Source organism: Periplaneta americana, chromosome 8, assembly GCF_040183065.1.
Source record: "Periplaneta americana isolate PAMFEO1 chromosome 8, P.americana_PAMFEO1_priV1, whole genome shotgun sequence".
Taxonomy (NCBI): domain Eukaryota; kingdom Metazoa; phylum Arthropoda; class Insecta; order Blattodea; family Blattidae; genus Periplaneta; species Periplaneta americana.
Window position 1 is genome coordinate 132,333,556 of NC_091124.1, and position 21,525 is coordinate 132,355,080.

General features: G+C 35.6%; 1 protein-coding gene across 5 annotated transcripts in view; it reads right to left on the reverse strand.

Moving 5' to 3' along the window:
* Positions 1 to 21,525, reverse strand: part of lobo (lost boys) — a 782,641-nt gene that overhangs the window by 735,011 nt on the left and 26,105 nt on the right. The window lies entirely within an intron of this gene.

Sequence of the window (21,525 nt, forward strand, 5' to 3'; positions counted from 1 at the left end):
CTTAACTTTCACGGTGCAAATATCATGGCATCAGGGATGTCCATTGATAATCCTATGATTTCTTTAACAGAACTACGGATAATTTTATCCACGTGAGCAGAAGCTTTGCAGTTAGATCTTTCAATGGTGCACACTGCAGGAGATATATGAGCTGCGGCCAGATATACTGATTAATGATGTTTAACTTTTGGTCAGGAATCAGCAAGGCGGATGACACAAGTTGGTTCAGGTTTGTAGCGAGTTGAGCAATAACTTCAGAAGCATTAAATTTTATTTCATCATTGAAGTTAATCCCTAGATATTTAATCGTTTCGTGAGGGGCAATGCAATGGAATTCATTGCCATCAGCTGTAGTAAGAGAATGGGAACTAAGCTGACCTCTGTGAAGTGAAATTACATTACTTTTACTAGTATTTATCTCTAGACCTATGTTTGCTAGAGAGCTCATGACTAGCATTATAAGGTGTTTAGCTGCATCTTCATCTTTACATACAAGGGACAAATCATCTGCAAAACGAGGATCAATAAGTTTTCCATTTGAGGAATTACATCAGAACCATATTCTTCTGTGATCTGACTCTCACTTAATTCATTTAATAGGAAATCTAAGGCCAGATTAAAAAGGATAGGGGAGAAGGGGGTTCCTTGGGCCACTCCTTTTTTCATTGGAATTTGTCGACTTTTTGTGGTTCTATTTTTATATATATATATATATATATATATATATATATATGCTGGTTGAATTTTCCTGAAGAAGGGCTGAGCCAAGAGCCTTGAGTTTGGGAGGAATAGGAAATTTGTTAAGGCTTCTTTCAATATGAGCATGAGAGACGTTATCGAATGCTTTAGAAATATCGAGCATAACGATACAGCAGTCTTTCTTGTTCAGTTTAGAGTCCTTCAGACAACCATTCAAAATTGATGAATTGATAAACGTTCCAGGGCTGGACATGAATCCACGCTGATTGATGTTGAGTTCAAGATATGATCGGAGTTTTTTATCAATTACCCTTTCGATTATTCTGCGAAGTAACGAAAAGATAGTTATAGGCCGCCAGTTATTGATATTATCAGGATTACCATTCTTGTAAATGAGAATGGTTTTACCACATCTTAAACAGGGTGGAACATGGCCCCATCGAAGCATACAGGAAGCAATATATGAGATGGTTTTGTAAGCTCTAAGATCTTTTATAACTTTCATCCATATACTGTCTTTGCCAGGAGCAGTGTCAATTTTGATACCCTTGCAAGCGTTAATTGCTTCAATATCTTTCACTATTACATTCTCTGATTCAAAATTTTCTTCTTTAGTAGCATATTCATAGCCTTTGAGCGAGTAGTTATTACTGACTCCAAACAGATTGTTAAAATGGTCGGAGACAATTGGTTCAACTATCTTGCATTCAACCGAAGTAAAAGAAGACATCTACTGAACAACTTTCCTACGCTGAAAATGGTAATAGAACTGAGCTAATTCAAAGTTAAATTTATTTTTCCTCCGCTCGACATTTTTACGACTAGTTTTCTTGGGATTAGTTGATCTTTTATAAGTCATTCCATCAGGATTATTTTTACATTTTTATCGATGTTTGTAATATGTAATGGATGGATGTTCAGGCCCTTTACATCTACTAATAGCATCCTTTAAAAAGGTGCAATAACTATGTACAGTATCATCAAATACATTATTATTAGGGAGGTCCAAAAGCGCTAGTGATTCAAATTTGTGTTCCCATACCTGAAGGTCAGCGTCTTCATGTGTGTCTGCTGATGTGCAAGTCTCTTGGACGGCACGAAGCTGTGAGAGAGATTCTCCTTTTTGGTAGGACTGAGTTATTTTATTCCTATTTCTTGATGATGGGAACACACTAAATGGCGGTTAATACTCTTAAAGAAACGACCAAATAATTCACATTTTAACTGCTTAGGCGAATCATCCTCCTGGTGCAATGATGTCTCTGTCATTAGATGTACTGAATGTAAGTTTGGAGTAGAATCACTTATTTTGTCAGATGTGTGCTGAGGCAATACATCACCATCATCATTATTATGACTACGAGCTATATGAAGATGCAGACCTCGGACAGTAAATTGCTTATGACATAATTTACATTTAACAGAAGTTGATTTCTTTATCGGATTTGTTTCTATTCACAGAAATTTCGGATTATCTTGTAAAATAAAATATGTGGTTTCTAACGACAACTCCAACAATAAAACACATTAAATTTAGCTTAAAAGTTCGTAAATCTTGATGAAAATTGTATCACTAAAAGATAAATCAATATAACTGTCCAATTATAGTAAGCCACATTTTACTAATATTTGTAACAAATCACCAGCCGATGAACTTCACTTTAGCACAACACATATAATGATATTCATTATTATACCTAGAAAATATCCATAAATATGCCATATGAACTATCAAGGCAAGGCCTCCTTGAATGCTTTAGACTTACAAGATGTTCCTTGAAACCAAAAATAAGTAATTCAATAATGCAATAACGACGTAAGTACTTACGAGGTATTCAGAAGTACTGTACAACACCAAAACCAATAGTGGATTAGAGCTTGCTCTGCCGAGAGGTATGTTTAGACCACGGAATAGAGAAAGCCTCCTCCCCCCTCCCCCCCCCCCCAAAAAAAAGAAGAAAGGTAGTAAAGACATGCTAGTAGAAATAGGGAAGGAAGAAAAACATCACTGAATTTTGTTCAAACAAGTACATCGAAAGCAGTTAGTAAATTTTATCTACTTTTCAACATTCAAAAATGATTAGTAAAACAACTGGGGGAGGCTTCGCCCCCCAACCCACCTATTTGTATGGTTAGGAAAGTATTTTTGGAATTGTAAGCCTCTATGTAAAAAAAAAAGCGATAGAAAAATAAAAGTATTAATTGGGGGCTTCGTCCCCAACTCCTCTATTTGTTTTATTAGGAAATTATTTTTAGAATTGTAAGCCTCTAGCTAATTAGGCCTATGTAAAAACGTGATAGAAAAAAGTATTAATTGGGGGCTTCGCCCCCAACTCCTCTATTTGTTTTATTAGGATACTATTTTTAGAATTGTAAGCCTCTAGCTAATTAGACCTATGTAAAAAAGCGATAGAAAAATATAAGTATTAATTGGCCCCAAACCCTCTATTTGTTTTAATAGGAAACTATTTTTAGAACTGTAAGTCTCTAGCTTATTAGGCCTATGTAGAAAAGCGACAGAAAAATAAAATTATTAATTGGGGGCTTCGCCCCAACCCCTGTATTTGTTTTATTAGGAAACTAGTTTAATGTTGAATTTGCGTTATTATGTAGTTGGTACTTTTAGTTGTATTATAATGAACTAATTTTTAAGCAGAAACAATTAACTAAAATTATATAAAAAAACTACTGAGCCATTTATACCGGAACCCACACTTTCTGAAGTCGAAATTGCGATAGAAAATCTGAAAAAGTACAAGTCTCCAGGTATTGATCAAATTCCAGCAGAATTAATACAAGAGGGTGGAAGGGCATTATCTAGCGAAGTTTATAAACTTGTACTTGCAATTTGGGAAAAGGAAATTGTACCAGAACAATGGAAGGAGTCCATAATCGTACCTATTTTTAAGAAGGGGGACAAGACTAATTGTAGTAACTTTCGAGGAATATCACTTTTGTTGACGTCGTACAAAATTTTGTCGAATATCCTTTTGAGAAAATTAACTCCTTATGTAGATGATATTATTGGGGATCATCAGTGTGGTTTTAGGCGTAATAGATCAACTATTGATCAGATTTTTTGTATTCGACAGATATTGGAGAAAAAATGGGAGTATAAGGGTACAGTACATCAGTTATTCATAGATTTCAAAAAGGCATATGACTCGGTTAAGAGAGAAGTTTTATATAATATTCTTATTGAATTTGGTATTCCCAAGAAACTAGTTTGATTAATTAAAATGTGTCCTAGTGAAACTTACAGCAGAGTCCGTATAGGCCAGTTTCTATCTGATGCTTTTCCAATTCACTGTGGGCTAAAGCAGGGAGATGCAGTATCACCTTTACTTTTTAACTTCGCTCTAGAATATGCCATTAGGAAAGTTCAGGATAACACAGAGGATTTGGAATTGAACGGGTTGCATCAGCTTCTTGTCTATGCCAGGGGCGTATTTTGCGGACTACCGGGGCTACCGGCAGTAGCCCAAGGAAATTACAAAAGAAAAAGTTTATAATATAACATAATGTAATAATTTTGTATTACCGTATTAGTTTTACCACAGTAATTAAAATTAAAGTAATTGTTAGATTTATATGCGCTCTCTGCTCTCAAAAAGAAACAAGTTGTCAAAGCGGCATCACTGGAGAAACCGCTGCCGCGAAGGGTAGCCTGTGACTGTTCCGCTCACGTCGCACAACTCCCTGTCCCCCCGCTCCCTCCTGTTTCCATCGTGCACTGTAGGTGGGTGAGTTGCCACTCTCGTGATCGGTTTCTTGGAAGGCGCGAAGCAACATTATGCTTAGTACGCTAGCTCATTAATGTGATTGTGTTCTTGCAGTGCAGTATTTTAAATTTGTGATTTGTTCGAGTGTCTAAGAGTTATATTAATTGTGAATTATTAAGTTTTTAATTTCCCAATTAAGTGCTATTGTGAAAAATATGGCAGAACAAGTTTCTGGAGAGGTTTCTGTTGAAAATGACTGTAATAGAAGGTATATTAGTAGTAGTATTTATTCCATATTTATAAACCCTATTTTACATATAGTATATTAGGGTTATATTTTAAACTAATCATAACAAATTGAAACTTACAGACTACCATACAATAAATATACACTTGTAAGAGTGTAACATATATAAATTAATTAGATTAATGCCTTGAAATTACAGTCGAAAAACATAGAGAATTTAACATGAATAGCATGTTACACTTATAGATAATATTATGACACTTAGCTAATATACACACATACACACACATACACACATACATACATACATACATACATACATACATACATACATACATACATAAATACATGCATACTTACGTATGTAGAGACATAACATATAGATACATACGGTGAATAAACATTAATTTGATTGAAGGCTTGAAATTATAATCGAAATACCTAGAGAATTTAACATGAATAGACATGTTGAACTTGTAGATCATATTAAGACATTTCGCTAAAATATGTACATTTGTAGACATAATATAACAACATGTAGACATTTTAACCGTCGTACATACAACGAGAAACTTGAAATTGTGAAAATGGAAAGACCAACTCCTGAGTTAAATTTGTCCATGGACGTAAAAGAAAAACAGCGTGAGTACACACGCCATTTCACTTCAACATCATATGGTAAGTGGAATTGGTTGTGTGGTAGTTCTAAACTGTCTAAATTATTTTGCTGGCCATGTTTGTTATTTAGCTGCGAAACTAATGTGTGGTCAAAAGAGTGGTTTTCTAATATGAACTCCCTTCGAACGGCAGTCCTAAAACACGACAAATCAAAAGCTCATATTTATTGTAACATGAACTTTGCAAACTTTGGGAAGACAAGAATTGATTTACAGCTAGATAAGCAAAAAGTTCTACACATCAACCAACACAATGCTCTTGTGAAAAAAAATCGGGAGATTTTACTGCGTCTTATTAACACAGTCTGCTTTCTAGGAAAACAAGAATTGGCTTTTCGGGGTCATAATGAGAGTATGGAATCAGACAATAGAGGATATTATTTTGAATATTTAAGTTCCTTAAGTGAATTTGACCATTTACTGGCCAATCATCTTGAGAGTTCAATAGTATTCCGTGGTACTTCTCCCGCAATTCAGAATGACTTAATATTTGCTATAAGTGGGGTTATGATAAAGAACATAAAATCTGAAATAGAAGAAGCACCTTTTGCGGCCATTGTTGTTGATGAAACAAGTGACTGCTCTAATCAGAGTCAATTGCCCACTGTTTTAAGATACGTCGACAGTACTGCCAATGTTCAAGAACGGTTTATAGGATTCACAAATGTCAGTTCGGGCAAAACTGCTGCTGCTTTGTTTCAGCATGTGGAAGGTGTTATAGCAGAATAAAATGTCGGCAATAAGTTAATTGCACAGACATACGATGGTGCTTCAGTTATGGCGGGAAATATTAATGGCTTAAAAACAAAAGTTCAAGAAAAGTATCCTCAAGCACTATTTGTCCATTGTTACAGCCATGTTCTCAATTTAGTTTTGCAACAAACTACTTTATCCATTCCAGAATGCCGCATTTTTTTCAAAACACTGTCGGGTTTAGCTGCATTTTTCTCATCATCTCCTAAAAGATCAGAAAAACTCAAGGAATTTATGAAAAAGAAACTCCCAAAAGTAGCACCAACTAGATGGAATTTTACATCTCTGGTTGTAAATACAGTAAAGGAATACAGAGAACAACTGACTGCTTTCTTTGAAAATATCATTTGTAATGACTCTGAAGAAAACTGGGTTGATGATGTAATTGTGCAGGCTCAAGGATATTTGTATTTGTTCACACAGTTTCAGAATATATTTCTTCTTGAAGTCTATGCTAGAGTGTTCGCACATACAGATGTGCTCTACAATATTCTTCAGACAAAAAGTCTAGACATAGCATACTGCTTGCAAGAGGTATCAAAGTTAAAACATACTATATCCGCGTTCAGATGTAGTGGGTTTCCGTCCATATGGAGTAATATGGAAAATGAAAATTCTTCAGACAATACAATGGAACCACCATTAATGCGAAGAAAAGGAGATGATGAATTGAAATACAGGCAGCTGTACTACAGCATACTAGATCGTATGCACATGGAAATTACTGACAGATTTTCTGATTATGGAAAGCTTCAGTTCATATATCTTCTAGATTCTCAAAAATTTTCTGCTTATAGAGAAAACTTCCCGAATGAGGCACTAAACAAATTATTTCAGTCCTATAACAGTCACTTTGATCAAGTACGTTTGAAAAATGAATTAAGTGTAATATATTCAGCAGAAGTCTTTGATTTTTCGAACAAATCTATCCATGAAATATTATCTGCCATATATGAAAACCAGCTGAACCAAGTTATTCCTGAAGTCCTTAAATTGGCAACATTAATTGTGACAATACCAGCTACGTCAGCATCGGTAGAAAGGACATTTTCTGCGTTGAAGAGAATAAAATCCTACTGTAGATCAACTCATACACAAGAACGTTTATCCGGCTTGGCACTGATGTCAATTGAAAAGTCATTTCTACAGAAACTTCGCAAGCGGCCCAACTGTAATTTCAATGACGAAGTCATCAAAGTATTTTCGTCCCAATCAAGACGTCTGGAATTCACATATAAATAGGTAAGGAATTTTATTATAGGGTTTTAAAAATATATTTTGTGTAATAATAGGGTCAGTGGTAGCCCAGACCCTTAAACCAGTATACGCCACTGGTCTATGCGGATGACGTGAATATGTTAGGAGAAAATCCACAAACGATTAGGGGAAACGCGGAAATTCTAGTTGAAGCAAGTGAAGCAATAGGGTTGGAAGTAAATCCCGAAAAGACTAAGTACATGATTATGTCTCGTGACCAGAATATAGTACGAAATGGAACTATAAAAATTGGAGATTTATCCTTCGAAGAGGTGGAAAAATTCAAATATCTTGGAGCAACAGTAACAAATACAAATGACACTCGGGAGGAAATTAAACGCAGAATAAATATGGGAAATGCCTGTTATTATTCGGTTGAGAAGCTTTTGTCATCTAGTCTTCTGTCAAAAAATCTGAAAGTTAGAATTAATAAAACAGTTATATTACCGGTTGTTCTGTATGGTTGTGAAACATAGACTCTCACTTTGAGAGAGGAACAGAGATTAAGGGTGTTTGAGAATAAGGTTCTTAGGAAAATATTTGGGGCTAAGAGGGATGAAGTTACAGGAGAATGGAGAAAGTTACACAACACAGAGCTGCACGCATTGTATACTTCACCTGACATAATTAGGACCATAAAATCCAGACGTTTGAGATGGGCAGGACATGTAGCACGTATGGGCGAATCCAGAAATGCATACAGAGTGTTAGTTGGGAGGCCGGAGGGCAAAAGACCTTTGGGGACGCCAAGACGTAGATGGGAAGATAATATTAAAATGGATTTGAGGGAGGTAGGATATGATGGTAGGGCCTGGATTAATCTTGCTCAGGATAGGGACCAATGGCGGGCTTATGTGAGGGCAGCAATGAACCTCCGGGTTCCTTAAAAGCCAGTAAGTAAGTATATAAAAAAATCTTGGTGCATTATTTAACTATACCACAAAATTTGTGAAATATCTGGTCCCACCAACAAAAATGATCACGAGCTGCCACTGGTAATTAAAACTAGGTGAGGAAATCTTAGAAATAGTTAGAAAATTTAAATACGTAGAACTAATAACTTAATGGATAGTAATCTTACTTGGCAGGATCACATAAATTATACAAAGAAGACAAATTTATTATCCCAGTTACAGGTGTTATGCAGACTAAAAGGAGTATTAAGAAAGTAACAACTAGGAAATGTATACCATATTATGCCTTGGTCAATTCCCATTTTAGTTATCTGAATCCAATTCGGCGAACATATAACAAAAAATTAACTGAAGAATTGGAAATACTACAAAGGCGATCAATCAGAATCTTCTATGAGATCTCATGATATGGAACTTCAAATAGAGAATTATACTGTATTTCAATGCCAAAATTTTATCTGTTAAATGTTAGTAAAAGCATTAGGAATAATTTTCATATGTAAAATGTAAAATAAACTTACCCACTTAAATCTCAAATTCAAACTTAACATTGAAGTACATAACACTATGTAACAAAAAATTGTTTATGTTCATTTCTTAGTGTTTACTGGATGAAATCGACCTGCTAAACACGAATATACCATTAGTTTCTTTCAAATGTCGATACTTTTTTAAATAAACAACTATTATGGTTTTTTAAAAATTTGCTAATAATTTTGAATTTTTCGCTCTTTTATGACAATCTTAGTACATAGTTTAAGCGATTATCGGTAGATGGTAATGGGGTTTTTCATTAGTAACATCAGTATTCATCGACATCTTTTTCATATCAATGAATATCGATATATATCGATATTTTGCACAAAACGTCTTCCTGTTGTTTGTGAAATTCTAAATTGCAACTATTGCAGTTCAGGGATTATAAAAACGATTGATTGTTGTTTTTTAGTGGAATATGTCAGTATCCAGACGTATGCAGTATGCAGACTCATTTTGTTTATGTTTGTGGACATTATATCGCATCTAAAAAAGTGAAACAGAATTGTGTTTGGGACAAAATTCTGTACTGCTTACCAAGCTTATTTCGGTGTACTAGTTGGAGATCAAAATGTTGGATGGGATCCTCATGTGTCTTGCAGTAGCTGTAGGTCTACCTTAGAGGGTTGGCTATGTGGAGCAAGAAAATTTATGCCTTTTGCAGTTCCTCAAATATGGAGAGAGCCAACCAACCATCACGACAACTGTTACTTTTGTTGTTGTTGTTTTCTAATGCCAGGCGTTTGACAATAAAGTCATTTGACCTCTTGCACTCCAATATTTTTCAAAGATATTATCATGACTAGCCACTGAAGCACAGATTTTGAGGTGTTCCGAATCCATTTCTTGGTTTGAGTTGCACAATGGGCAGTTAGGGGACTGATATATTCCAATTCTATGCAGGTGTTTAGCCAAACAATCATGGCCTGTTGCCAATCTAAATGCAGCTACAGACGATTTTCGTGGTAAATCGGGAATTAACTGTGGATTCTGATGCAGAGTTCCATTTTTTCCCTTGCGATTGAGTTATCAAATTTTGTTTGTTGAAGTCTAAGTATGTAGATTTAATAAATCTCTTCACAGAGTAATACGTAGATTTAGTAACAGGTCTGTAAGTAGCAGTGCTGCCCTTCTTTGCTAAAGCATCCGCATTCTCGTTTCCCAGGATTCCACAATGGGATGGTATCCATTGGAATACAATTCTTTTATTGAGTGATAATAATTGAGAGAGCATTTTAGTTATTTCTGCTGTTTGAGATGAAGGTGTATGTTTAGAGACGATTGATAGAATAGCTGCTTTGGAGTCTGACAATATAACTGCATTCCTAAATTTATTGATGTGGCATAGAAGATTCCTGAGACATTCACTTATTGCAATGATTTCACCATCAAAACTTGTTGTTCCATATCCAAGAGATCTATAAAGTGAGAAGAGACAGCACGTAACGCCTGCACCGGCACCTTGTTCTCTGGAGATCAAGGATCCGTCGGTGTATAAATGAAGCCAGTTTTGTGGAGGGTACCTAATATTAATTGTCTCTAAAGACAATTGTTTCAGTATTTCAGTGTTTACTTCTGATTTCAGTATTTCTTCGTTAAATTTAGATTATATTCTATATTTAATAGCGTTAAAGGGTTTGGTTTAATTTGTAAGTTTTCTTTTAAATTCGGGATATTGATTTTCTGTTTTAATTCTTGAACAATGGATATTAAACTTTTTTGAGTTTTCAATCTACAGAGAGGACTGTATGAATGCCAATTGTTACCTGGTAATCTGATAAGTTTTTCATATTGAATCAGTGCTTTTTCTTCTATTGTCATTTTGATGCTGTTAATATTAGTGAGGAATCTCATAGAATCTATTGGCGTTGTTTTGATTCCACCAGTAATGAGTCTGAGAGCTTGGTTTTGAACATATTCTATGTCGGTTATGAAAGGTGAAGTAATTAAAATTTCTCCGCAGTATGTAAGCACTGGCTGTATAAACATTTTGTATGTAGTGTTCAAAGTATTCCTAGAGCATCCCCATTTCTTTCCTGCTAGTCTTTTTACAAGGGAGAATCTTTCACGAGCTTTTTCAGAAATGTATTTCATGCTAACTTACTATCGAAAATAACTCCAAGATATTTGGATTCATAAGTCCTGGGAAGGTGTTGGCCATTGTATTGGATATTGAATTCTCTTTCTTTTTTACCGAATGAAAATATTTGGTAGTTACTTTTGCTTAAATTGAGTGTCATCAAATTTGATGTATTCCATTCATGTAGTTGATTTAGAGCTTTAAGAGCAGAATTTTGAATTTTGTCTCTATGTCTGTAAGATCCAGAAGTCCACAAAACTATATCATCTGTATGGTTGACATTATACATTATAAAAGTACCAAGAACAGAAAACATATTCCATATCCTAGCATACAGTCATCTATTGCTCCAGTACCGCACTCTGAGGAGCTGCAATTCCATCGCCACTGCAACAGAATGTAGCTGAAGATGAAGATGTACAAAATCCTAGTGATGACAGTGATTTCTGCAATAGTGATGAAAGCCAAACAAATAAACCATAGTTCTTCACTCAACAAAAATTGGACAACCTTATAAGGGAGTTGGAACTAACCAAATCAAAGGCCAAACTCCTTGCATCCTGTCTTAAGGAACATAACTTGCTTGCTAAAGGATGCAAAATAACAAAATATAAGCATTTTGCGTGCTTCTATGAAATGTCTGAAAATCTATGTTTTTGTAGCAATATTAATGCTCTCTTTCAATATATCCAGATTCCTCATGAACCAGACCAGTGGCGTCTTTTTATAGACAGCTCAAGCACCAGTCTTAAAGCTGTCCTACTACACAATGGAAACAAATTTCCTTCCATTCCAGTGGCTCATTCTGCACGGCTGAAAGAAACAAATGAAAATGTCAAGCTCCTCTTGAAAAAACTCAACTATGGATGCCACAAGTGGGATATTTGTGGTGATTTTAAAATGTTGGGCTTCAAGGCGGCTACACCAAATATTCCTGCTTCCTCTGCCTATGGGACAACAGGGTAGACGGTCAGCATTACACAGAAGAGACTGGGCAACAAGAAAAGAATTGAAGCCAGGCACACACAACGTAATAAATGAACCTCTTGTGTCTACAGAGAAGATTCTGTTACCTTCACTGCATATCAAATTTGGACTAATCAAACAATTTATCAAAGGTGTGAACAGTAACTCTGAGGCTCTAGCTCTCATCAGACACATGTTCCCACAGGGGCGGACGCAGGATTTTTTTTCGGGGAGGGATTTGAGGAGATAGTAAAAATGGAATAATGAGAAATAAGTTTATATACTCACAATTTTTTTCGGAGTCACAAACATTTACAAGTAGCATAGTCGGTATAGCCTTCTGTGCTCGAAGTTGCGGGTTCTATCCCAGCACAGTTCGATGGTATTTAAGTGTGCTTAAATGTGACAGGCCTCATATCGGTAAATTTATTGGCATATAAAAGAAGTCCTGCGGGAAAAAATTCTGGCACACCAGTGATGCTGATATAACCTCGGCAATTGCGAGAGTTGTTAAATAAACCACAATTTTTAAATTTTAATATTTATAATGACTGCAATACAAAAACAATGACAGAATGACATTTACAGGAGAAGGCGGAGAGGCTTCTTAGACATTTCATCCAGTCCTTCATGAGCATTTACTTCTACATTTTTATGTATATACATCAAGGCCAGTCCATTTAATCTGTCTGCTCCCATCATGCTCCTCAAGTAAGTCTTCAAATACCGCAAAGTTGAGAACGACTGTTCTGGTGTTGCTGTAGTTACAGGCAACGTGCAGAAAAGTTTCAGAGCCTTGTGAGTGCAGGTAAAAATAATTTCATTGCACCTGTTCAAAGATGATATAAAATCAGTAAGTATTAGGTGAAGATTTTTCTGATCAAGGAAATTTCTTCTCCACATCTTCAATTCATTGAAGAAAGACTCTGGTGATGCATCAACATCATTGGGCCACTGATTTACTATAGCCTCAACAGCAGTTTCTAAATCTTCATCTGATGCTCGCACTATGTTTTTAGGCAGCAAAGTTTGTATGGACTTTAGGATTCCCTTATGATTTAAAAACCTGTCCTTGAGCTGACTAATGAAATAGTCTAAGAAGGGAAGGAGAATTGAAAGCCTAAAATACTCTTCAGGACTCTCTGTCTTGAAGTTAGAATGCTGTATTTGTCTCCCTGCAGTTCTTGGAATTTCCAGCGTAATTCCAGTAAGTTCAGCAACACTTTTTGCCTCTAGGTTCACTGGCTGAAAATTTAAACGAAAATCTTCTAGTTCTCTTTCTAGATTCCCACATAGTTCAGTGCATGTCTTAAGGTCCATCTGTTCTGACTGTAGTAGACTTTCTAAACCATGTGACAGGCTAAAAACATGGCTAGCTACAATTATAGATACCAAAAATGTTGATCTCTCTGTGGCTTAAATTACGATGTACCGAAGTACATATGATAATATTTCAGTGCAGAAATTCTGCGTCATCATATGATGATGGAAGAGTGGAACAGAGAAAAATTCTCTCCAGTACTGGGATTTGAACCCGGGTTTTCAGCTCTACGTGCTGACGCTTTATCCACTAAGCCACACTGGATTCCCCTCCCGATGTCGGATCGAATCCTCTCAGTTTAAGTTCCACTTCTTGGGTTCCCTCTAGTGGCCTACCCTCATGCACTGCGTCATAGAGATGTATGACAATGGCACAATGTCCATACATGTGCAGAGGTGCATATCATGATATACGAAAAATAATCACTTTGTGATTTAAGATGGTGCTTATTCCATCGGATCCTGGCCACTTAGTCACTCATAACGAGTTATATTATTAGTCCTCTTGCGTTGGATCTCTTGTAGTAAGTGTCAGAGAACAGTGCTACTCTCCAGTGGGCAGTGGATCAGAGTTGCGAAGCAGAGACAAGAAAAATCCTAGATATAGGGGTTTCTTTCAATGCAAAGATACATTTATTTAACATTTTAGCAAAGAGAATTTACGTGGAAAACCCTCTAATTGCTATGTACATTCACGAATTAAAATCAATATTATTTCTGTTTCTTGTTTCGTATTTTTCTCAAAATTTCGGGAGGGGATATATCCCCTTAATCCCCCCCCCCTTGCGTCCGCCCCTGTAGTTCCCAAGTTATTTGAAGCAAAATAAAAGATGGAATTTTTACCGGGCTCAGATTCGAGTGATGTTACAGTCTAAAGAACTTGTAGATGTTACGACTCTTGACGAACGCAATGCTTTTGAAGTGTTTAGAATGGTAGTGCAATAGTTTTTGGGCAACAAAAAAAGTGACAATTATAAGAAACTGATTGAGAATTTGATACAGAGTTACCATATACTAGAGTGCAGAATTTCAGTCAAAATGCACTATTTGTTTTCTCATATTGATTTCTTTAGAATTTAGGAGATGTAAGCGAGGAACATGGGGAATGGTTTCACCAGGACATTCAGCTTATGGAAAGAAGGTATCAGGGTCGTTGGTATTGTGCAATGATGGGAGACTATATATGGAGCATCGTATGTGCAGAGGAGTCAACAGAACATAAAAGGAGAAGCCGTTCTCATGTACATTTTTGAATGATAGTATTGTTGTTTTCCTTTTTTCAGTGTTATTCAGTATTATTTGAACTTGTGTGAACCACTATAGAATGTATTGTAGGTTAGATTTTACTTTATTTCTCTAGTTATATTAAGTAAACATGTAATTTTGGTTGTTTTTAAGAATACTGAAGACTGGATTATTACATCCAAAATATCGACATTGGGAAAAAACCACCCTCATATTCATAATCAGCATCACCAAATTAAGCAATAAACACAACAAAAATAAGATAAACAAAAAGTTGCTTAAATTTTGTTACGTAGTATAATCATTGTACCGGTACCAAAAAAAAAAAAAATAAAAAAACTAACATCATCAAATTCTACCAATATGGCATTCAATTTGCAGTATATGGAGGCTTTAAATATTGTGGCCACCCTGCTAGAAGCTTCTCGTTGCCTTGGGGTTTGGGCGCGCATCCAGCGGAGGGGAGGGTGTGCAGGAGGCGTGAGGGACGAGGCGAGCTCTGCGGGGCACTGAGCGTGATGTAGAGAGGAGAGGGGAACGTCTATATGCCAAGAAGGGAAGGTGGCTGACTGCGGCGGTAGTGGAGAAACTCGAGTCGTTTCCAGAAACAGAAACTTCCACGGTCGAAGGTTCGCGAAGTGTGGTTTAACTAATAAAAAGCGAGCAGCCTTCGAAGAGAGCCACCTTTAGTTTGGACAGCAAGCCAGTTCAGTTTAGAACAGCGAGTCAGTCTTGTTAAGCATCAGTGGACGAGCAAGAAAGCCAGCCTTCGAGACCTGGGTTTGACTTGAGGAGAACCGCAACTGTGGCAGCGACCCGGCGAGTGCGGCGTATCCAGAAGTCTTGAGTTCGAGTGCAGTGGACTGTCTCTGGAAGTCTTGGGTTCGATATACTGTGAGTGAATGAGCTAGAAGAACTAGCCAAGGCAACAAACTGTGAACTGAGAACTGACAGTTTTGTTTTGTAAATAGTGCTTTGTGAACATTAGTTGAGATTAGCAGTACATTGTTGTTCTCAATAATCCAAGTGAATTGTCATTGTCTTCTGTGGAGTGCAATAACGAATACTGTGTTGCTGTGTGGAGTGAAATACCCATTGTTGACGGGAGTGTTTAAATTCAGTTATAGAAAGTCATTATTGTTGTGAATAAAAGCAACATTATTGTTTGAATTAAAAGTCACAATATTATAACTTCCTACTAATAGAAACAAAACCTATAGGCCTACAGAAATTGTATCAATTTTAAAAGAAAGTTGAACAGTACTTAGGCTACACTTAAATGTAAGTTTGTTTAGTTCTTACATGGTGATGGTGATGGTGATGATGATGATGATGATGATGATGATGATGATGATGATGATGATGATGATGATGATAACGATAATATTAATATTATTATTATTCGTGACTTACATCAATAGAATATTTTATACTTACAACATCATATAATATTATGTGTTTGTCTACTGGGTGTTCATTTCAAAGTGTGTCATGACGTCACTGTTGATGGGTCAGCGATTTGAACCGAGTTTCAGCTTTTGTGTCAGAGAAGTTGCCTATTAATCAAGGCGTTCAATCTGAACTTGAGGACGTGTATGGTATAACTTGAACGTCGTAGCAACAGATGGCGGTCTGTATGGTCTTTGTGCTACCATAACCTCTTTCGAACTGTGTTTTGCGCGGCCAAGTCTACACAGGGTACCGGTATTTGTTATCATCGGTTGTGTATAGCAACATTCCACAACACAAATCAAATGCTCCATGTCCATGTTGACCGTCGAAGTTAATGTTAACAAATACGTAAGTAGTCATCTTAACCCTCTCCCCATATCCCGACAGTAAGAAAAAACTCACCTCAGTACATGTTCACATTCCTGGCACTAGCGGTGTTACCATACGTATCAGTAAGTACTCGTCAGAATGAACGCCATACTTGCTAGGCAACTTCTCTGGCACATAGGTAATACACCTCTGCAGAAGTGTAGGAAGATTGAATTCTCTAGGCTCATTGACTAGCCACATGACGGCATACAGCGAGCCATGACACACTTTGAACTGAACACCCAGTATATATAATTAAACATTTTATAATTGTGTATGTGTCCTCTGTCTATGTATGTATGTATGTATGTATGTCGAGGTGAAAATGATGTAATTGTGCAGACTGAAGGGGGCAATGGGATACGTTAAAATAAATAAAAAACCTATTATATGTTTTGTAATAAAGTGCATGGTTATGGTTAATTAGAAAATTAGGCAGAAAGTCTCCGTAGTTTGGCAAAAGCGCATCGCCAGATCATCTAAAAATTCACACACGAACTCGGTCTGAATAGCAGCATTCAGTCTCTTAGTCACGCAGCAGTAGGGTTGCTAGACTTTCTAATGGCAAGAAATAACAATAAGGCTATTTGTTAATTTTTTGTTTAACCCTTTCTGACCTGAATTTCTTCATAGAGACACTCCAGAGAAACAAAAAACAAAGCAATTCTCTTCCTAACAACAGCTGGCGAAGGAACTGGCGGGTGCTGCACTCTATCGGTAAAGAACGAAACTACTTCTGAGGATACCAAATGGAATCATCAGGCAAATCATATGAGTGAGAGATTACAGAAATGGTAGTGATTCCAAATGGACTCATTCGAGCAGAAAGGGTTAATTTGCAAGAAAACCATTTTATTTAAAAACTGCAAACGGATAAATAATCCTTATCAGTTTCTCTAATGATAAAGAGTAAAAATCAGAATCGTATGGATAGTACTGATCAAGTAAAACAATGCAATGTGAACATTTACGGGATAATTATTTTTTTTCTGAGAAAAGTATTCATTTGGGACTAATATTGTATTAGAATTTTTGTTGCACTCCATTAAGCTGTTAAAATCTTCACATTTATACATTACTTTAACCATGCGAGCATATGTACATATAAAGAGTGAAAGGGGTATAACTGCATTCATTTCTCTGCCAAAAAGTGAGTTATAATTTTTCCATTATAATTTTTTATCTACTGTGTTCTCATTACTACACATAATTTTCAGCATTTTCTAAGGTTTGGAAAAAAAATAATTTCCAATAAACGCAAAAAAAAATCCTAAAAAAAAGGTAAAAGCATAATAGCAATTTAAATGTACAATTTTTATAATCTTCAATATAAATCTCAGTGACAGAGCAAGTTTAATAAAAATCCAATGATTGAATTGGAAACTGTGGCATTATTTGTAATTTTTCCAACTGTTGAAATGCTACTACATTCATAACAATATTACTATTTTCTCCTTCAACAACTTTACGGATTTCAATACAATTTTAAAGGAAGCCATTCACTGAAATATGTAACACATATGCGAAGTATGAGCAAAATAAAATTGGACACAATGGGAGACATGGTCTGGATGAATTGACATGGAATGACCCATTATGATCACTTTATATGTACTTCTAATGCAGCGTTAAATCTGATGAATGAAAAGTTTAGTGCAAATAAACCAGCACTTTATAATAAATTTAGTCACATAATAATGCTTAGTTTTCCTACAATACAGTATCGGTATGTAATGTAATCTCAAAGAATCTGTTGGTTTGGAGTTGGAGAATCATTTGAACTGAAAACACATATAGGCCTAGAATATATTATTCCTAAATTGAGCTCTGCCTGTTATGCACTAAGATTCTTATCTTCTATTGGCGATATAAACATCCTTAAAATGTTATACTTTGCATGCTTACATTCTACAGTGAAATATGGATTAATACTCTGAAGCAACTCATCTGAAGTTAAACATATTTTTGTTATACAAAAGAAGCTATAAGGATGATGACACGTGTGAAGGCCAAGAGTAAAGGTTGAGAACAGAATTAATCAACTTTCTGCCTTGTGCTCAACTGATGAATTGTTTAGGCCTATACTTGTAAACTGAATTATCTATTTGCTATGTATTGCATATTTTTGTGTAACTTTTGACTTGTTCCATGTCTTAGAGCTACAGCTGATGTAATGATGTAAGACCTATGGAAAACAATTAAAGAAATGAAATATAAGATCTGCAGTGGTACAATATTATTGTTTTTTTTTAGAGAGAGAGACTGATAGACAGTGACCATGAGAATGAGTGAGAGAGAAAGAGATAGTGTGTGTGTGATTATTTTTTATTTAGAAAAATTAAGTGGAAAGTAATAACTGTTATAATACATATTCAATGCACTATTAGCTGAACGGCTACAGCATTGGCTTTCCATGATAAGTAATCTAGGTCAGAATTCCAGCAGGTTCAAATGGAATCTGTGGTGAACAAAGATAGTCCTTGGTGATAAGTTTTTGTGGTGTACCGGTACTTTTGTTTTTCTTACCAGCATTCTACCATTGTTCCATTAATCACTATCACCACAATGCAGTACTATGTGTGTGCCTCCCATGGTGCATGAGTGCAATGCATATGGCAGCAGGAAGAACTACAGCTTTAGCACGTTGCTCCTAGATGGGGATGCTTGGGTGACTAATGCAAAGTCAAATAACCGTCATTGGATAAAAAAAATACATACTCTATGCCAAGCAGGAGATATTCTCAGCGGTCTGAGTTGTCCAGGGGTAACTTGATATTACAGTAAAAGCCCAATATAGCGCAGTCTGATTTATCGCGAATTCGTATTTAACAAGGGAAAGTATGTCCCCCAATGAAAACATAAAATATACAATATATTTAGTGGAATTAATCTTAAAAAAAAAACCAGTATAACGCTTCTGCAGTATAATGTGCTGCATCAGCAGGTATATGCACAGCTCTTAGTGGACAATGACCTTTTCTTCGGGGTTATAAAACTGCATTCCAGGAGATTTTGAGGCATAATGGGAACAATTTGTACCTTAAAAAGTCATTAATGTGTTTTTATTTTAGTTTTCTCAAATCTTGTAAAATGAAAGCTCTACTGTACCGTGTTTTAGTCTGTGTCACACGTTCTGAGTCTCAATATAATTAAATGTTAAGTGCAGTAATGTCGCAAAAACGAAAAACATACAGTATTCAATGAGTCAAAAACTTAAAATAATTGACCATGTAAAAAGTGGAGAAACAAAGGCAAACTTGTTGCGAGAATGCAGCATTCCAGAAGGTACAATTAGAGGGTGAAAATATCATAAATGTTATAAAAGACGAAAATGGTGGTGAAAATGAAGAAAACGACTATGAAGATGGCAGTGATGAAAATGCTGTAGAAGAAAAAGACAATATTCCAAATGTTACTGAAGTGACACCTCATCTAAATAATGTAATGTCTTGGTCGGAAAGGCAAAGTGAACCAATCAGTGTTAGTTTATAGTCTAAACAGTGAAGTGAACTATTGCTAAAAATAATACAACAACAAGTTTTATGGAATAAACTGCATAACTGGTGAATGTTCAGTTTATATTACAAAATGTATTATATTATTTAAATTCATGTATAGAGTTACCGAATTTACCCATCTCCATGTGACTTGTCATTTCCTTAACACATGGACTATAATCACTTCCCATATATCGCAGTTCAGCTGTAATGAAGGAGTTAAGTACGTCTTCCAACAACCATGCTATCTCAGGCTTTTACTGTATTTGACTTCACAAGCAAGCTCACATGCATCTTATCTGACATAGTATAAACATAATGCATTATCACATTACCCTTTTAATAACATTTGATTGATATTATACCGCCTTTAAATCTCTTCATATAGGAAGTTACGCATTCAGAAAGGCATATGTTTTTGAACTGTTATTTTTCTCCTACTTCTTATCTTTTGCTTCAGTAGTAAATGACGTAATGTTCGACAAATTTTTTCACTGGGTTTTCTCTGGTTGTTGGATAGTATACAGAGAATAAGAGAGTTGTTATTTATGTTCCTGAAGGGCAAAGATTTTTTCCACAATTTTAAACAATATGGTGATGGTGTTCACCTACGGTCGAACTATAATATTAATCGCTCATATATTTTCAGTGTCGAATTTATATAAATAAATATAGGTGCTCTACCTCTTTCCACACAAAGTATCTTATTTTCTATACAAAAAGCAGTTTTAAAAACCACATCTATTTTCCTATCGAGTAATAAGTATCTCTTCTTTTATACAAAGAGTAGTTTTTAAACCATACTGATGGTCTCACTTGCAGATTTAAGCAATGAAAAACACGCAAATCATCATTATCTACTACATATGCATTCCGGAAAATTACATATTAATACAGCGAGCGTATTTTCAATTTTGTTCACTTATTTGGCATTTTCTCTCATAGTGCTTTCAGCAGTAAAGGTTAATCAGTGTTAATAACAGCAATGAATTGGTAAAATGAAAGAGATTTACAACGTAGCAATCATGACTTTTCTAAGACATAATAACATCTTATTTCAGGATAGGCTTATAGATCAAACTGAAAGCTACCTTCGATAGGATTGAATCCTCAATTTGCAGAGTGCAGCTATGCTATTTAGTTGTGCGATTAATGCTCAATGCTTACTTATATAATTTCAAGGAGAGAGGGGAGGAGAGGGAGGGATGGGAGGGATAGGGAGGGGGAGAGAGAGAGAGACGGACAGAGACAGATGGAGATAGAGACAGACAGAGAGACAGAGAGGGGGCAAGGGATAAAGGTGGTATAGTAGAGCATCTCATTTAGGCACAGTGAAAACATAAACAAAGTGCAGGTAAAGTGTGGGGGAAGGACGAGCCGTACGATAAACACAAGGGATGCACAAGCTTTTAGTTAAAACATTTATGATGGAGCATTAAATGAAATTATATCTTTCAAAAACATACAAAACAAAAGAACACAAATTGCATAACGTTATCATAATTATACAGATTTTAACAAACAAGCAATAAAATTGTAATATTAAAATAATTCAATATAACAAATCAAATTTTGCTACTTATATGATGTTGCTTTCAAGGAGCATTTTTACGGTCATGAATTTCATTTTCTGTACTGATCTGAAGTGACAACACTACTTCCTAAACGTAATTATCCCTTCTCAAAGTTCAATTTATTCAGATACAGTTCAGATCAATATACTGTAATTTTGTTAATTCGGCCACAGAAGACAATGATATTATGTTAGTCATACAGAAAATGAAATTCAT